The sequence below is a fragment of the Euwallacea similis genome, chromosome 29 (assembly GCF_039881205.1).
Source record: "Euwallacea similis isolate ESF13 chromosome 29, ESF131.1, whole genome shotgun sequence".
NCBI classification, from domain to species: Eukaryota; Metazoa; Arthropoda; class Insecta; order Coleoptera; family Curculionidae; genus Euwallacea; species Euwallacea similis.
In genome coordinates this window covers 2,172,131-2,187,641 of record NC_089637.1, presented here as the reverse complement: position 1 = coordinate 2,187,641, position 15,511 = coordinate 2,172,131, and the positions used below count along the sequence as shown (strand labels likewise).

Here is a 15,511-nt window from a genome sequence, read left to right as displayed (position 1 = left end):
CTTTGCGCCTCTGATGGTCTCGGTGTCTGCCTACTTTTCTGGCCGAGCGTGTTGGGAAAATTTACATCGTAATCCTCGGTTGGAGGGTCGGATGGTCCTGGGACGGCAGCTCGTTTTCGGGGGGGTTCCGTTCCTTTTGGGTGGACGTGGCTGGTCAGGCATCGTCCAGATGGTGGGCGTCCGGTCCACGCAGGGTTGGTTGGCAGAGGGGCCTCTTTGTAGGTGGGTTTCGTCTTTGACAAGGCTTTGATCCTGTGCTGATAGACTGGGCAGCTCTTGTCGAAGGATCTGTGCGGTTCACCGCAGTTTGCACATTTGAGGGCAGTTTCCTCGGTGCACTCCGTGATTTGATGTTCCTGAGAGCATTTGGAACATCGGAATTTGCGGTGGCAGTTTCTGGCAACGTGCCCCCACATTTGACATCTGCGGCACTGGGTGATGTCCCGCTGGTTTCTCCTATTCTCCCAGCTAACGCGGACATTGAAGATTGTCTTCACCTGATTCTGGAGCTTTTTCAGGGTGTACGAGCTATTCACCACTACCAGGTATAGGGGGCGGAAGGCGGTTTTCATTAGATGGACTTCTTTCACTGGGACACCATTTTCCTCCGTCAGCTCGCTTTTCACCTCCTCCGGCGAGATTTCCCCTTGCAGTCCTCTGAGGACAAAAGCGTGCGTTCTGTCCTCGGATGCGGCGTACGTGTGGAATTCCAGATCTGCCAGCTCGAAATTCCGTTTGAGGTGGGTCCAGTCGTTAATGTCCTCCACGTAGACTATGACTGAGTGCTTGGCGTATTTGAGCGTGAATTTATTTTTCACTATTAATTTTATATTGGTGGTAAGGTCCTTGTGATGGACGAGCTTACCAGGCACAACTAATGGGGGGGGCTTGTCGGTGCCCCGTTTTCTTTGGTTGGTGGCGGGTGTTCTTCGGTTCTGCGAGTCTGGGGGGGTTTGATTGGCTGAAGTAGGCGGGTGGTCCTCGGCCTCCTCAGTCTGCATTTCCTCCGCCGTTTTTTCCTCCAGTGGCTTAAACTTGTTGCCCGTTTCCACTTGTGTGGGATTGCGGATTAGGCTTCCCCATTTGATTGTTTTTGATGGGGTTATGAACTCCTGCTCGTCTTGATTCTTCGGCGCCCTTAAGGTTGCCATGTTGCGGGAGAGCTCGGGATCCTGTGACGGGTTGCTGGGGGGGCACGTTTTTGAGATATTCTTTGATATCCCCCTTTTGTTGTGCTTCGTACGGATGTGGTTTACTACTGTGAGAAGCTTTGTACAATTATTGTCGTCCACGGCCGTCTTCACGCCATTCAGGAGGGCTTTACATCTCAGACAAGTTTTGTTTGCTTTCAGCTGAGAGCAAAGTTTGCTGTGGCGATTTCTTTTAGCTCTGCAAAACACCTCTGTGTGTTGGTCGCTCGATGATGTTGATGAAGTTAGAACGCGTGGTTCATCTGAGTGGTTTGTTTCTGTGCCCACAACACAATTTTCTAAGTTTGGGTTGTCGCTGTTCATGCGATTTGTTGGAAGAAGGGCGAGGGGTCCCCCTGACGGGGCACCCTACAAATGCACTGGTGTAAACTTACTCACAACACACAGTAGTGCCGCTCTTTGTCGGCCTCTTTGATGCCGCCGCTTTGTTTTACCGCCGTGAGTTTTTATCTGGATTTGCGGTGTTTTGATTTCGTCGAGTTTTGGGACACGCCCGTTCTCTAGGAAAGCAAACTGAAGACTGGACGGGAACCGGTAGACCAGCGTGGTATGGCAGTTGCGTGTAGAATTTTGTTGTATTCGGGAATGAAAAGGAGAAATTAACAAAAGTGTATTAAAAAAAGGAAGAAAAAAGAACACAACTGCACGTGGTGTTCCCAGGCGGTCACCCATCCAGGTACTAACCACGCCCGACGTCGCTTGACTTCGGTGATCGGACGGGAACCGGTAGACCAGCGTGGTATGGCAGTTGCGTGTAGAATTTTGTTGTATTCGGGAATGAAAAGGAGAAATTAACAAAAGTGTATTAAAAAAAAGGAAGAAAAAAGAACACAACTGCACGTGGTGTTCCCAGGCGGTCACCCATCCAGGTACTAACCACGCCCGACGTTGCTTGACTTCGGTGATCGGACGGGAACCGGTAGACCAGCGTGGTATGGCAGTTGCTTGTAGAATTTTGTTGTATTCGGGAATGAAAAGGAGAAATTAACAAAAGTGTATTAAAAAAAGGAAGAAAAAAGAACACAACTGCACGTGGTGTTCCCAGGCGGTCACCCATCCAGGTACTAACCACGCCCGACGTCGCTTGACTTCGGTGATCGGACGGGAACCTCAACTCAACTCAAAACAATTTTATTTACAAATTTTCAATACATACATTACACCTTAATAGCTAAGTATATATAAAGTATATACACGAATTGGGAGTGTTCGCACCCAACATGTCGGACATGCAAAGTGGCGCGTGACAGACCGTGCGCAGAGCACGGTGGACGGTGTTATGTCCAGTCGCCATCAGAGAGTGTCTTAAGGGAGTACACTGGGTAGTTCACCACCTGGGCTCTCAGCTCTTATGTGAACATTTGCGAAACTAAGACGTACACTTGTGTGTGAAAGAGTTTTGCGGTAGGCTGTTTGATGCGTGACGTAATGTTGTTGGATTAGGTGATATACTGGAAAAACAGTTGAAAAAACCAGTTTAAAGGGTGGCTTCATTTACTATGTGGCATTCGAGAAATTTCGGAAGTCTTTCGAGATCTCTGAAGCAGACTTACAGAGTTCTTATCAAGCTTTTCCGGTGGATCCTTTAGCGTAGGATCAGCGCGTTCGAGAGGGGGGAGGGGGCCTTTGCGGCAGTTTGAGGAAGAGTTCCCGAGATGGGGTAAGATAGGATGGTGTTGATGCCAGTCAAGGAGGCCTCCATGGCTCGAAGAATATGGGAAGGCGCTTGTACGCCGGTCCGTGCTTAACGCGGTTATCTGGATCGAATCGGAGTCGGGTTAGATCCCTCGTCAGGGGGGAACCAGAGGCTTGGTATCTGTAAAATTTGTCGGAGGTCCTGTCGATGTATTCGGAAACGTGCTCGATCCCGGTCATCTCGTGCAAGTCACGTATGCGGGTGTATCTGCCGGCTGACAAAACTCCTCTCAGAATTCGGTTTTGGAATATCTGTAGTCTCTTCCTTTGTTTGTCAGATATTGCACACCACACGGGTGCGCCATAGAGCATCGTCGGTCTTATGATCGCTTTGTAGATGAGAAGTTTGTTGGCCGGGCTCATTACCGATTTCGGACTAATGAGCGGGTACAGCTTCTGCTGGCCTGCGAAGGTCTTCTGTATGGCATGCGTGACGTGGTCCCTGAAGGACAGCCGTTCGTCGAGCACAATTCCGAGATATTTCGCGGTTCTTTGTTGTTGGATCGGGGTTCCGTTCACCAGCAAAGGATTCATGATCCGATGATTGGTGATTTTCTGGGTGAAAACCACCAATTCGGTCTTTGTCGGGTTGACTTTCAGTTTCCATTTGTGGAAGTACGGAAGGAGGAGGCTGAGGTGATGTGCCAGTCGCTGCTTCGCCCCTTGGGCATAAAAGCTGTGATTATACATGACGGTGTCGTCTGCGTAGAGGGCTAGTTTGGTGGTGGGGAATTTGGGTACGTCCGAGATATACAGGGAGTACAGTAATGGGGACATCACTGTCCCCTGCGGGACACCCGCTGCTAGTGGGTAAGAGCGGGAGAGAGATTGTTCGATTTTGACGTTGAAGGAACGTCCGGTTATGTAGGAGGAAATGAGGGAAACGAAATGAGGGGGGAAGTTGAGAACTGTGGCGAGTTTGTGGATGAGGCCTGAGTGCCACACGGTGTCGAAAGCTCTTTCCATGTCCAGAAAGAGCATCGCCGTGTTCATTTGGTGGTTGTATGCGGTAAAGATGTCGTTGACCACTTTCGCCGCAAGGAGGGTCGTGTTGTGGCCTGGTCTAAAACCAAATTGTTCGGCGGGGAGGACGTCTCTGTGGGTCACGATCTTGTTTAGCCTTGTCAAAATTACCTTTTCGGTTAGTTTTGCCAAGGTATTCAGGAGAGATATGGGACGGTAAGACGAGGGTAGGGATAGGTCTTTTCCAGGTTTTGGAATGAGGATTATTACGGCCCGTTTCCAGGCTTGTGGAAAGTATTGCAGTTTGATGACGGCATTGACTATGTAGGTGATTTGGACGATGGCTTTCCTTGGTAAATTCTTGAGGAGAGGATATGTTATGCCGTCCGGTCCCGGAGCCTTATTGTTCGGGAGCCGACGCAAGCATTTCCGGATTTCCAAAGGGGTACATAGGATTTGTCGGTGAACCTGTGGGGAGATGGGATAGGTCCTCTCAATGAATCTACGGGCGGCCTCGTCAATTGCAATCTGTTCCTGATTGACGTTCGGGGTTTCTGTGTGTACCGTACTGAGAAAACTGGCAAATATCTCGGCCTTCTCCGCATCTGAAACGGATTCCTCCCCGTTGTGCCGGATGGTGGGGAGTTTTCCGTAGTTTCTACGTAGGTTTCTCGCAATTTTCCACAGGGAATTGTCCTGAGTACTCAGATCCTGAAGAGTCCTCGACCAGCATTCATTTTTGTGGATGCTTATTTTTCGTTTGATGGTTACCGTAAGGGCATTGAACCGCAATCGGTCCGCTTCCCGTCTAAAAGTTTGCCACCTTTTCCGGACTTTGTTTTTAAATTTTATCAAATCGATGATCTGGGGGGGTAAGTTATCTGGCGGAGGCCTATCCGGTACTTTTTTGGCCAATGACCTTTGCTGACTCTGGATCATCTCCGTCAGATTCCGAATTTCTTGCTCCAAAGCTTCGGGGGTCTCTATTTGATTTGAAATTATACATTTGTTAGAAATATTGGCCCTATAAAGGTTCCAATCGAAATCTTTATAGGAATATTTTGTACCACCCGGTTTTACCCTGAGCTCGTTCCAAGAAACGTGTACTGGGAGATGATCTGAGTTGAGAGCGTTGTCAGTGGTGAGATCGGGCAAATCGTTTAGGCCTCTGCTGATTCCCAGATCTATTGTGGTGGGTGACATTCCGTTGGGCGGGAAGTGCGTGGGTGTGCTGGGGTACATCAGATGCAAGTCCGCGTTGTCCGAGATAAAATCCGCGAGCACTGTGCCTCTGGTATTTAGGCGGTTGTTATTCCACAAGCGGTGACGTGCATTAAAGTCTCCCAGCACTAACACCCTTCGGTTAGGTGGGAAAAAGCCATTGAGATCGGCTGGTGTGAAATTTAGGTTGGGAGGGACGTATATTCCGGTCAAGAGTCCGCCGTTTTCCAACTGGACGGATACGTGCTCTATATTTGTGGGGGATTGAGGGAGTCGTTTGTAATTTATGTGGTTACTTATGACGATAGCAACACCCCCCCCTCTTGCGTTGGGTCTGTCGCTTCGCTCTATGCGAAAATGCTTAATTCGAATTTTATCGACGTCCCGCAATCCCGTTTCCACGATCACGGCGACGTCGATTTTTCTAGTACTCAAATAGTGAATGAATTCGCCCAATTTGGATTTTAGACCATTGCAGTTCCACTCGATAATATTGAACGTGACTGAAATTAAATTTTGAAATTTTGAATGTCGACGGTGAAAAATTGCCGACTGGCAATAAATTTTTGTTCGGATGTTTTGCAGGGTTTTAAGATGGATATGTAATGGTCTAATGCCGACAACATTTCGTCCATATTTATCAAAGTGCTTAGTTCCTCAAATTTGTCTTTTAGAGCAGTGAACTTACCCTGCGTGCTTGCACTTTGCGCCTCTGATGGTCTCGGTGTCTGCCTACTTTTCTGGCCGAGCGTGTTGGGAAAATTTACATCGTAATCCTCGGTTGGAGGGTCGGATGGTCCTGGGACGGCAGCTCGTTTTCGGGGGGGTTCCGTTCCTTTTGGGTGGACGTGGCTGGTCAGGCATCGTCCAGATGGTGGGCGTCCGGTCCACGCAGGGTTGGTTGGCAGAGGGGCCTCTTTGTAGGTGGGTTTCGTCTTTGACAAGGCTTTGATCCTGTGCTGATAGACTGGGCAGCTCTTGTCGAAGGATCTGTGCGGTTCACCGCAGTTTGCACATTTGAGGGCAGTTTCCTCGGTGCACTCCGTGATCTGATGTTCCTGAGAGCATTTGGAACATCGGAATTTGCGGTGGCAGTTTCTGGCAACGTGCCCCCACATTTGACATCTGCGGCACTGGGTGATGTCCCGCTGGTTTCTCCTATTCTCCCAGCTAACGCGGACATTGAAGATTGTCTTCACCTGATTCTGGAGCTTTTTCAGGGTGTACGAGCTATTCACCACTACCAGGTATAGGGGGCGAAAGGCGGTTTTCATTAGATGGACTTCTTTCACGGGGACACCATTTTCCTCCGTCAGCTCGCTTTTCACCTCCTCCGGCGAGATTTCCCCTTGCAGTCCTCTGAGGACAAAAGCGTGCGTTCTGTCCTCGGATGCGGCGTACGTGTGGAATTCCAGATCTGCCAGCTCGAAATTCCGTTTGAGGTGGGTCCAGTCGTTAATGTCCTCCACGTAGACTATGACTGAGTGCTTGGCGTATTTGAGCGTGAATTTATTTTTCACTATTAATTTTATATTGGTGGTAAGGTCCTTGTGATGGACGAGCTTACCAGGCACAACTAATGGGGGGGGCTTGTCGGTGCCCCGTTTTCTTTGGTTGGTGGCGGGTGTTCTTCGGTTCTGCGAGTCTGGGGGGGTTTGATTGGCTGAAGTAGGCGGGTGGTCCTCGGCCTCCTCAGTCTGCATTTCCTCCGCCGTTTTTTCCTCCAGTGGCTTAAACTTGTTGCCCGTTTCCACTTGTGTGGGATTGCGGATTAGGCTTCCCCATTTGATTGTTTTTGATGGGGTTATGAACTCCTGCTCGTCTTGATTCTTCGGCGCCCTTAAGGTTGCCATGTTGCGGGGGAGCTCGGGATCCTGTGACGGGTTGCTGGGGGGGCACGTTTTTGAGATATTCTTTGATATCCCCCTTTTGTTGTGCTTCGTACGGATGTGGTTTACTACTGTGAGAAGCTTTGTACAATTATTGTCGTCCACGGCCGTCTTCACGCCATTCAGGAGGGCTTTACATCTCAGACAAGTTTTGTTTGCTTTCAGCTGAGAGCAAAGTTTGCTGTGGCGATTTCTTTTAGCTCTGCAAAACACCTCTGTGTGTTGGTCGCTCGATGATGTTGATGAAGTTAGAACGCGTGGTTCATCTGAGTGGTTTGTTTCTGTGCCCACAACACAATTTTCTAAGTTTGGGTTGTCGCTGTTCATGCGATTTGTTGGAAGAAGGGCGAAGGGTCCCCCTGACGGGGCACCCTACAAATGCACTGGTGTAAACTTACTCACAACACACAGTAGTGCCGCTCTTTGTCGGCCTCTTTGATGCCGCCGCTTTGTTTTACCGCCGTGAGTTTTTATCTGGATTTGCGGTGTTTTGATTTCGTCGAGTTTTGGGACACGCCCGTTCTCTAGGAAAGCAAACTGAAGACTGGACGGGAACCGGTAGACCAACGTGGTATGGCAGTTGCGTGTTAAATTTTGTGGTATTCGGGAATGAAAAGGAGAAATGAACAAAAGTGCATTAAAAAAAAGGAAGAAAAAAGAACACAACTGCACGTGGTGTTCCCAGGCGGTCACCCATCCAGGTACTAACCACGCCCGACGTCGCTTGACTTCGGTGATCGGACGGGAACCGGTAGACCAACGTGGTATGGCAGTTGCGTGTTAAATTTTGTGGTATTCGGAATGAAAAGGAGAAATGAACAAAAGTGCATTAAAAAAAAGGAAGAAAAAAGAACACAACTGCACGTGGTGTTCCCAGGCGGTCACCCATCCAGGTACTAACCACGCCCGACGTCGCTTGACTTCGGTGATCGGACGGGAACCGGTAGACCAGCGTGGTATGGCAGTTGCGTGTAGAATTTTGTTGTATTCGGGAATGAAAAGGAGAAATTAACAAAAGTGTATTAAAAAAAGGAAGAAAAAAGAACACAACTGCACGTGGTGTTCCCAGGCGGTCACCCATCCAGGTACTAACCACGCCCGACGTCGCTTGACTTCGGTGATCGGACGGGAACCTCAAACTCAAAATAACTTTATTTACATATTAGGGATTATTACATTACACCTTAAAAGCTAGGTATATACGGGGTATATACGAAAAGTACGAGTGATTGCACCCTACATGTTGGACATGTATGGTGGTGCATCATAGTCCGTGCCTAAGACACGGTGGACGATGTTATGTCCAATTGCCATCAGAGGGTGCATTAACGGGAGTAAGCCAAACAGTTCACCACCTGGGCTCTTGGCTCTTATGTGAACATTTGCGGAACTATTACGTACGTGTATGTAAAACGACTTTTTGAGATGAGTGGTTTGATTCATGACTTAATGTTGCTGGATTAGATATTATACTGGAAAAATAGGTGAAAAAACCAGTTCAAAGGGCGGCTTCAGGTACTTCGTAGCATTCAAAATTTTGGATCCTAAATCTTTGGAGCAGACTTGGAAAGTTTCCACCAAAACTTGTGAAGTAGGCCATCCGGCGTAGTGTCCGCGTTGTCAGGGGGTCGGGGGGGTTTTATCCACTCCGTCCTGCAGCCACTACGCAGCAATCTGGGAATTCATGGGATAGGATGGGATAGTTCATTTGCTGGTCAAGGAGGCCTCCACGGCTCGAAGAAGATTGGAAGACGTTTGTAGGCCGGTCCATGTTTGACGCGATTTTCTGGATCGTATCGCAGACGGGTGAGATCCCTGGTCAGGGCAGAGCCGGAAATTTGATATTTGTAAAATATGTTGGACGTTCGGTCGATGTATTCGGAAACATACTCGATCCCGGCCATCTCATGGAGGTCACGTATGCGGGTGTATCTGCCAGCTGAGAGAACTCCTCTCAATATTCGGTTTTGGAATACCTGCAGTCTCTTCCTTTGCGAGTCAGATATTATGCACCGAACAGGTGCACCGTAAAGCATTGTTGGTCTGATGAGTGCTTTGTATATTAGAAGCTTATTTGCCGGGCTCATGACCGATTTCGGACTGATGAGCGGGTACAGCTTCTGTTGGCCCGCAAAGGTTTTCTGGATGACATGCGTGATGTGGTCCCCGAACGATAGTCGTTCGTCGAGCATGATTCCGAGGTACCTCGCAGTCCTACGTTGCTGGATCGGCACCGCACCCATCATCAGAGGATTTATGATTCTGTGATTGGTAATTTTCTTCGTGAAAACCACCAATTCGGTCTTGGCTGGATTGACTTTCAGCTTCCATTTCCGGAAGTATGGTAGAAGGAGGCTGAGATGATGCGCCAGTCGTTGTTTCGCCCCTTGGGCGTAGAAACTGTGGTTGTAGATGACGGTGTCGTCCGCATAAAGGGCCAGTTTGGTGTTGGGGAATTTGGGGACGTCCGAAATATACAAGGAGTATAGCAGAGGGGACATTACTGTGCCTTGCGGCACTCCCGATACTAGCGGGTGGGAATGTGAGAGGGATTGTTCGATTTTAACTTTGAACGAACGTTCTGTAAGGTAAGAAAAAATGAGGGAAATGAAATGGAGGGGGAGATTGAGCTTTACGGCGAGTTTGTACATGAGGCCTGAGTGCCAGACGGTGTCGAATGCCCTTTCCATGTCTAGAAAGAGCATCACCGTGTTCATTTGGCGGTTATAGGCGGTAAAGATGTCGTTGACAACCTTTGCTGCAAGTAAGGTGGTGTTGTGGCCTGGCCTAAAGCCGAATTGTTCGGGAGGGAGGATGTCTCTATCGGTCACGATCCCGCTCAGCCTTGCCAAAATCAACTTTTCAGTCAACTTTGCCAAGGTGTTCAAGAGCGATATGGGACGATACGACGAGGGTAGGGAGAGGTCCTTGCCGGGTTTAGGAATGAGGATTATTACGGCCTTCTTCCAGTCTCCTGGGAAGTGCTGCAGTCTGAGGATGGAATTTACTATATGGGTGATTTGGACGGACTTTTTTGGGTAAATTTTTGAGGAGGGGGTAGGTTATGCCGTCCGGTCCCGGTGCCTTATTGTTCGGGAACCGGCGCAGACATTTGCGGATTTCGGAGGGGGTGCATAGGATGGATTGGTAGATGTGCGGGGGGATGGGGTAAGTTCTTTCGGTGAACTTGCGGACGACCTCGTCAATCACAACTTGCTCTCTGTCGGTGTTCGGGGTTCCTGCGTGGATCGTGCTTAGGAAACTGGCAAATATCTCGGCCTTCCCCGCATCCGAATCGAATTCCTCTCCGTTTTGCCGGATGATGGGCAGTTTCTCGTAATTCCTGCGGAGGTTTCCAGCCATTTTCTGTAAGGAGATGTCTCGAACATTTAAGCCATGCAGAGTCCTCGACCAGCACTCGTTTCTGTGGATGCTTATTTTTTGTTTGATAGTAACCGTAAGGGCATTGAACCGCAAGCGGTCTACTTCCCGCCTAAAAGTCTGCCACCTTTTTCGGACATTGTTTTTTAGTTTAATTAGGTCAATGATCTGGGGGGGGGGGGGGGGGGTAAGTTATCCAAATCTATGCCACCCAATCTGATTCCGTCGAGGAGTTACATACGTGTCCGAATCGTTGAAGAGTGCAGATTAATAACACCAGAAATGTTAGGTAATGTGCGACGACGTTTTGAGGATCAGCTGTACATGTGCATGGAAGTCAATGGAGGTCACTTTCAACATTTATTATGATAAAATAAATAAAAAACAAATAAAATGGTTAAAATCAAGTTATTTGGTTTTTGTTTAATTTCTACAAGACCGACGTACAAAAATAAAAAATAGAAGCTTGACCATGTAGAAAATAAAATTATCTTTCAAATGAGTTATAACACAATCCCTCTTCCAATTTGAAAATTTCAAAGTGGTAGTTTCCAGGGATAGAGGGATGACATTTCGAAAACGACTTTTTCACCAAATGATGTCCCCCTCCCTATCAAAGTTGACGTGTTTTCCTTCTTTTTTTTTTTAACGAACAACAAAGAAGATATTCAGGGTGGACACTTTTCCCTGGGACACCCTGTATATACAGGGTGGCGCATCGAAAATGAAACAGAGACATTTTCGCGTATTTGGAAATTTAAATTTAAAAAATGCTCGGACACGTAAATTTTATATCCGAGGGGGATACATTATGAACGTATACTCGCTCCTTTCACATCAACCCCTAGCCGGGGTGAGTTAAACCCCTAAAATCTTAAATGGATAGTAAAGTCGAGTAGTACCTTATTTGAAAGAGTTTTCGATCCTCGTTACAATGATATCCAAATTGGCCAACTTTGATTTATTAGCAATTTTCGAGAAATTCCGAAAAATTAGTTCAAAAGATGTATCATCTGGTATGAATTAATGATGTGATGAAATTGCTAAGGACTGTGGTAAAAATAACATTAAGGCGTTTAGCAATTTTTATTTATCTACGTATTAGTTAATTAAGTGTTCGAAGTGACGACCACCAGTTTCTATACAGTAATACAAGTTTTGCTGAAATCGCTGTCGCACATTTTGGAGCATTTGAGGTGTTATTTGACGGAATTTATTTATTATCCTTTGGTGGAGGTCTTCTAAAGAGTCCGGTTGGGTTTTATAAATTTTGCTTTTTAAGTGACGCCAAAGGAAAAAATCCAAAAGTGACAAATCTGGTGATCGTGAAGGCCATTCAATAGTGTTTCTCCTTCCAATCCAACGATCTGGAAACTGTTCAGTTAAATACTCTCTGACACGTAATGCGTAATAGAGAGGGGCACCATTCTACTGGAACATTAATTGGTCCTCAATGTAATTTTCATCATTTTCTAATAATTTTGTTAATGCGGGATCAATTGCATCTTGTAACAATTATAAGTACATGTCACTAATGAGATTTCCAGGTAAGTAAAAAGGACCAACAAAATGATCGCCAAAGATGCCAGCACAAACATTTAATTTTTGTGGATATTGGGTATGCACCTCATGAAAAATCCTGGGATTTTCATCTAACCAATATTGACAGTTATGACGATTCACTGTACCGTTTACAAAAAACAGATATTGAATAGATAATTGATATTTCCAATTGCTCGTTCACTTATAGTTTCGCAAAATTGTAAACGGCGGTCAAAATCATCTTAATTCAATTCTTGTAATAAGTGGATTTTATACGGATGAAAATAATGGGCTTTTAATATTCTTTGAATAGTGCGTCGACTGACTCCAGTTAAAGTATTCAATTGACGAGTACTTGGTGCAGGATTCAGATGAATCTGTTAGAAAATCGCAACATTGATTGCTTCATTTCTGGGAGGGTTTCCATCATTTCTTTTTTTATTAGCTACAGAGCCGGTCTGACAAAATTTATGAACTAATTCCAAAATGTACTTGCTTTGCACTTGATTGTCTTCATGATTCTGGTTGAATAGTTGGGCAGTCCGGTTAGAACACTGATGACTTTCATAAAATAGTTTAATGATTTCTACTCTCTCTGCAATCGAATGAACGATTTTTGATTTGCAAAACATAAACGGAATTAAAATAAATTTATCCTAAAATAAATTTTCTGCACGAGAATATTCAAAACTGATCACGAATTACTGGTTACTGCTAACAATCAGAGCCAAATAAGTTTTTATTTTTATTTTCTGTAAAAATATTCCAAACATGATAACAATGCATTATCTCTATTGTGTATGTTATATGCTTTTAATTTATTTACAATCCAGTGATCTCCGTTTCGGCAAAGTTTATTAGTGGGGGTTGGTGTTCCCACGATATCGTAAGATGTTCAGGACCATGAATATCTCGTCCAGTTATCGTACCGTCATATAGCTTTTTGAAGATACCGATTGTGTCCTATTCACGCGATTATTGCGAAGGTGACTTGAGGACAGATGTGCGTCTAATTACAAGAGGTCCACCTTTTTGATTTATGACCAAAATTTCCAGTATCGATTCCAATAAACCTTTCTTCCGATCTTCTCATCGACGGGGTTGAAAAGATGAGAAAAAGTCGCTCTTTTCTCCACGAACTTTCGGACGGTACACATCGCGATCGGTCACTCACATTTTATTTACATTCACTAATACTATAAGTACATTACATTATAGTGATTCGAACATATCATATTTTAGATCTACTGTTATTATAAGTACTAATTAATTAATAGTGTTAACCAACATTGTGAATTAATTGAACTACTAATATCATCTGGTTAGCAAAACATACGGGAAAAATAGTGTACCTTTACAACCAAGTCAAAAAAGATGGGCCGCTGCGCTTCCCGCAAATTATCAGAATTCATGTACCTTCAAAAAAACACCTTAATGTTATTTTTACCACAGTCCTTAGCAATTTCATCACATCATTAATTCATACCAGATGATACATCTTTTGAACTAATTTTTCGGAATTTCTCGAAAATTGCTAATAAATCAAAGTTGGCCAATTTGGATATCATTGTAACGAGGATCGAAAACTCTTTCAAATAAGGTACTACTCGACTTTACTATCCATTTAAGATTTTAGGGGTTTAACTCACCCCGGCTAGGGGTTGATGTGAAAGGAGCGAGTATACGTTCATAATGTATCCCCCTCGGATATAAAATTTACGTGTCCGAGCATTTTTTAAATTTAAATTTCCAAATACGCGAAAATGTCTCTGTTTCATTTTCGATGCGCCACCCTGTATATACAGGGTGTCCCAGGGAAAAGTGTCCACCCTGAATATCTTCTTTGTTGTTCGTTAAAAAAAAAAAGAAGGAAAACACGTCAACTTTGATAGGGAGGGGGACATCATTTGGTGAAAAAGTCGTTTTCGAAATGTCATCCCTCTATCCCTGGAAACTACCACTTTGAAATTTTCAAATTGGAAGAGGGATTGTGTTATAACTCATTTGAAAGATAATTTTATTTTCTACATGGTCAAGCTTCTATTTTTTATTTTTGTACGTCGGTCTTGTAGAAATTAAACAAAAACCAAATAACTTGATTTTAACCATTTTATTTGTTTTTTATTTATTTTATCATAATAAATGTTGAAAGTGACCTCCATTGACTTCCATGCACATGTACAGCTGATCCTCAAAACGTCGTCGCACATTACCTAACATTTCTGGTGTTATTAATCTGCACTCTTCAACGATTCGGACACGTATGTAACTCCTCGACGGAATCAGATTGGGTGGCATAGATTTGGATAACTTACCCCCCCCCCCCCCCCCCCCCCCAGATCATTGACCTAATTAAACTAAAAAACAATGTCCGAAAAAGGTGGCAGACTTTTAGGCGGGAAGTAGACCGCTTGCGGTTCAATGCCCTTACGGTTACTATCAAACAAAAATAAGCATCCACAGAAACGAGTGCTGGTCGAGGACTCTGCATGGCTTAAATGTTCGAGACATCTCCTTACAGAAAATGGCTGGAAACCTCCGCAGGAATTACGAGAAACTGCCCATCATCCGGCAAAACGGAGAGGAATTCGATTCGGATGCGGGGAAGGCCGAGATATTTGCCAGTTTCCTAAGCACGATCCACGCAGGAACCCCGAACACCGACAGAGAGCAAGTTGTGATTGACGAGGTCGTCCGCAAGTTCACCGAAAGAACTTACCCCATCCCCCCGCACATCTACCAATCCATCCTATGCACCCCCTCCGAAATCCGCAAATGTCTGCGCCGGTTCCCGAACAATAAGGCACCGGGACCGGACGGCATAACCTACCCCCTCCTCAAAAATTTACCCAAAAAAGTCCGTCCAAATCACCCATATAGTAAATTCCATCCTCAGACTGCAGCACTTCCCAGGAGACTGGAAGAAGGCCGTAATAATCCTCATTCCTAAACCCGGCAAGGACCTCTCCCTACCCTCGTCGTATCGTCCCATATCGCTCTTGAACACCTTGGCAAAGTTGACTGAAAAGTTGATTTTGGCAAGGCTGAGCGGGATCGTGACCGATAGAGACATCCTCCCTCCCGAACAATTCGGCTTTAGGCCAGGCCACAACACCACCTTACTTGCAGCAAAGGTTGTCAACGACATCTTTACCGCCTATAACCGCCAAATGAACACGGTGATGCTCTTTCTAGACATGGAAAGGGCATTCGACACCGTCTGGCACTCAGGCCTCATGTACAAACTCGCCGTAAAGCTCAATCTCCCCCTCCATTTCATTTCCCTCATTTTTTCTTACCTTACAGAACGTTCGTTCAAAGTTAAAATCGAACAATCCCTCTCACATTCCCACCCGCTAGTATCGGGAGTGCCGCAAGGCACAGTAATGTCCCCTCTGCTATACTCCTTGTATATTTCGGACGTCCCCAAATTCCCCAACACCAAACTGGCCCTTTATGCGGACGACACCGTCATCTACAACCACAGTTTCTACGCCCAAGGGGCGAAACAACGACTGGCGCATCATCTCAGCCTCCTTCTACCATACTTCCGGAAATGGAAGCTGAAAGTCAATCCAGCCAAGACCGAATTGGTGGTTTTCACGAAGA

At 45.8% G+C, this 15,511-nt stretch overlaps 3 non-coding genes and 1 pseudogene across 3 annotated transcripts; all 4 read right to left on the bottom strand.

Annotated features, from left to right (window-relative positions):
• Window positions 1–1,846: 1,846 nt before the first annotated feature.
• LOC136417719 (5S ribosomal RNA) lies at window positions 1,847–1,964 on the bottom strand. Its single transcript, XR_010752843.1, has one exon. It is a non-coding gene; the product is annotated as a 5S ribosomal RNA (ribosomal RNA).
• Window positions 1,965–2,039: 75 nt separating this feature from the next.
• On the bottom strand, window positions 2,040–2,157 carry LOC136417724 (5S ribosomal RNA; annotated as a pseudogene).
• A 5,482-nt stretch (window positions 2,158–7,639) lies between these two features.
• On the bottom strand, window positions 7,640–7,757 carry LOC136417735 (5S ribosomal RNA). The gene has a single exon (XR_010752851.1). It is a non-coding gene; the product is annotated as a 5S ribosomal RNA (ribosomal RNA).
• A 74-nt stretch (window positions 7,758–7,831) lies between these two features.
• On the bottom strand, window positions 7,832–7,949 carry LOC136417718 (5S ribosomal RNA). Its single transcript, XR_010752842.1, has one exon. It is a non-coding gene; the product is annotated as a 5S ribosomal RNA (ribosomal RNA).
• Window positions 7,950–15,511: the final 7,562 nt, after the last annotated feature.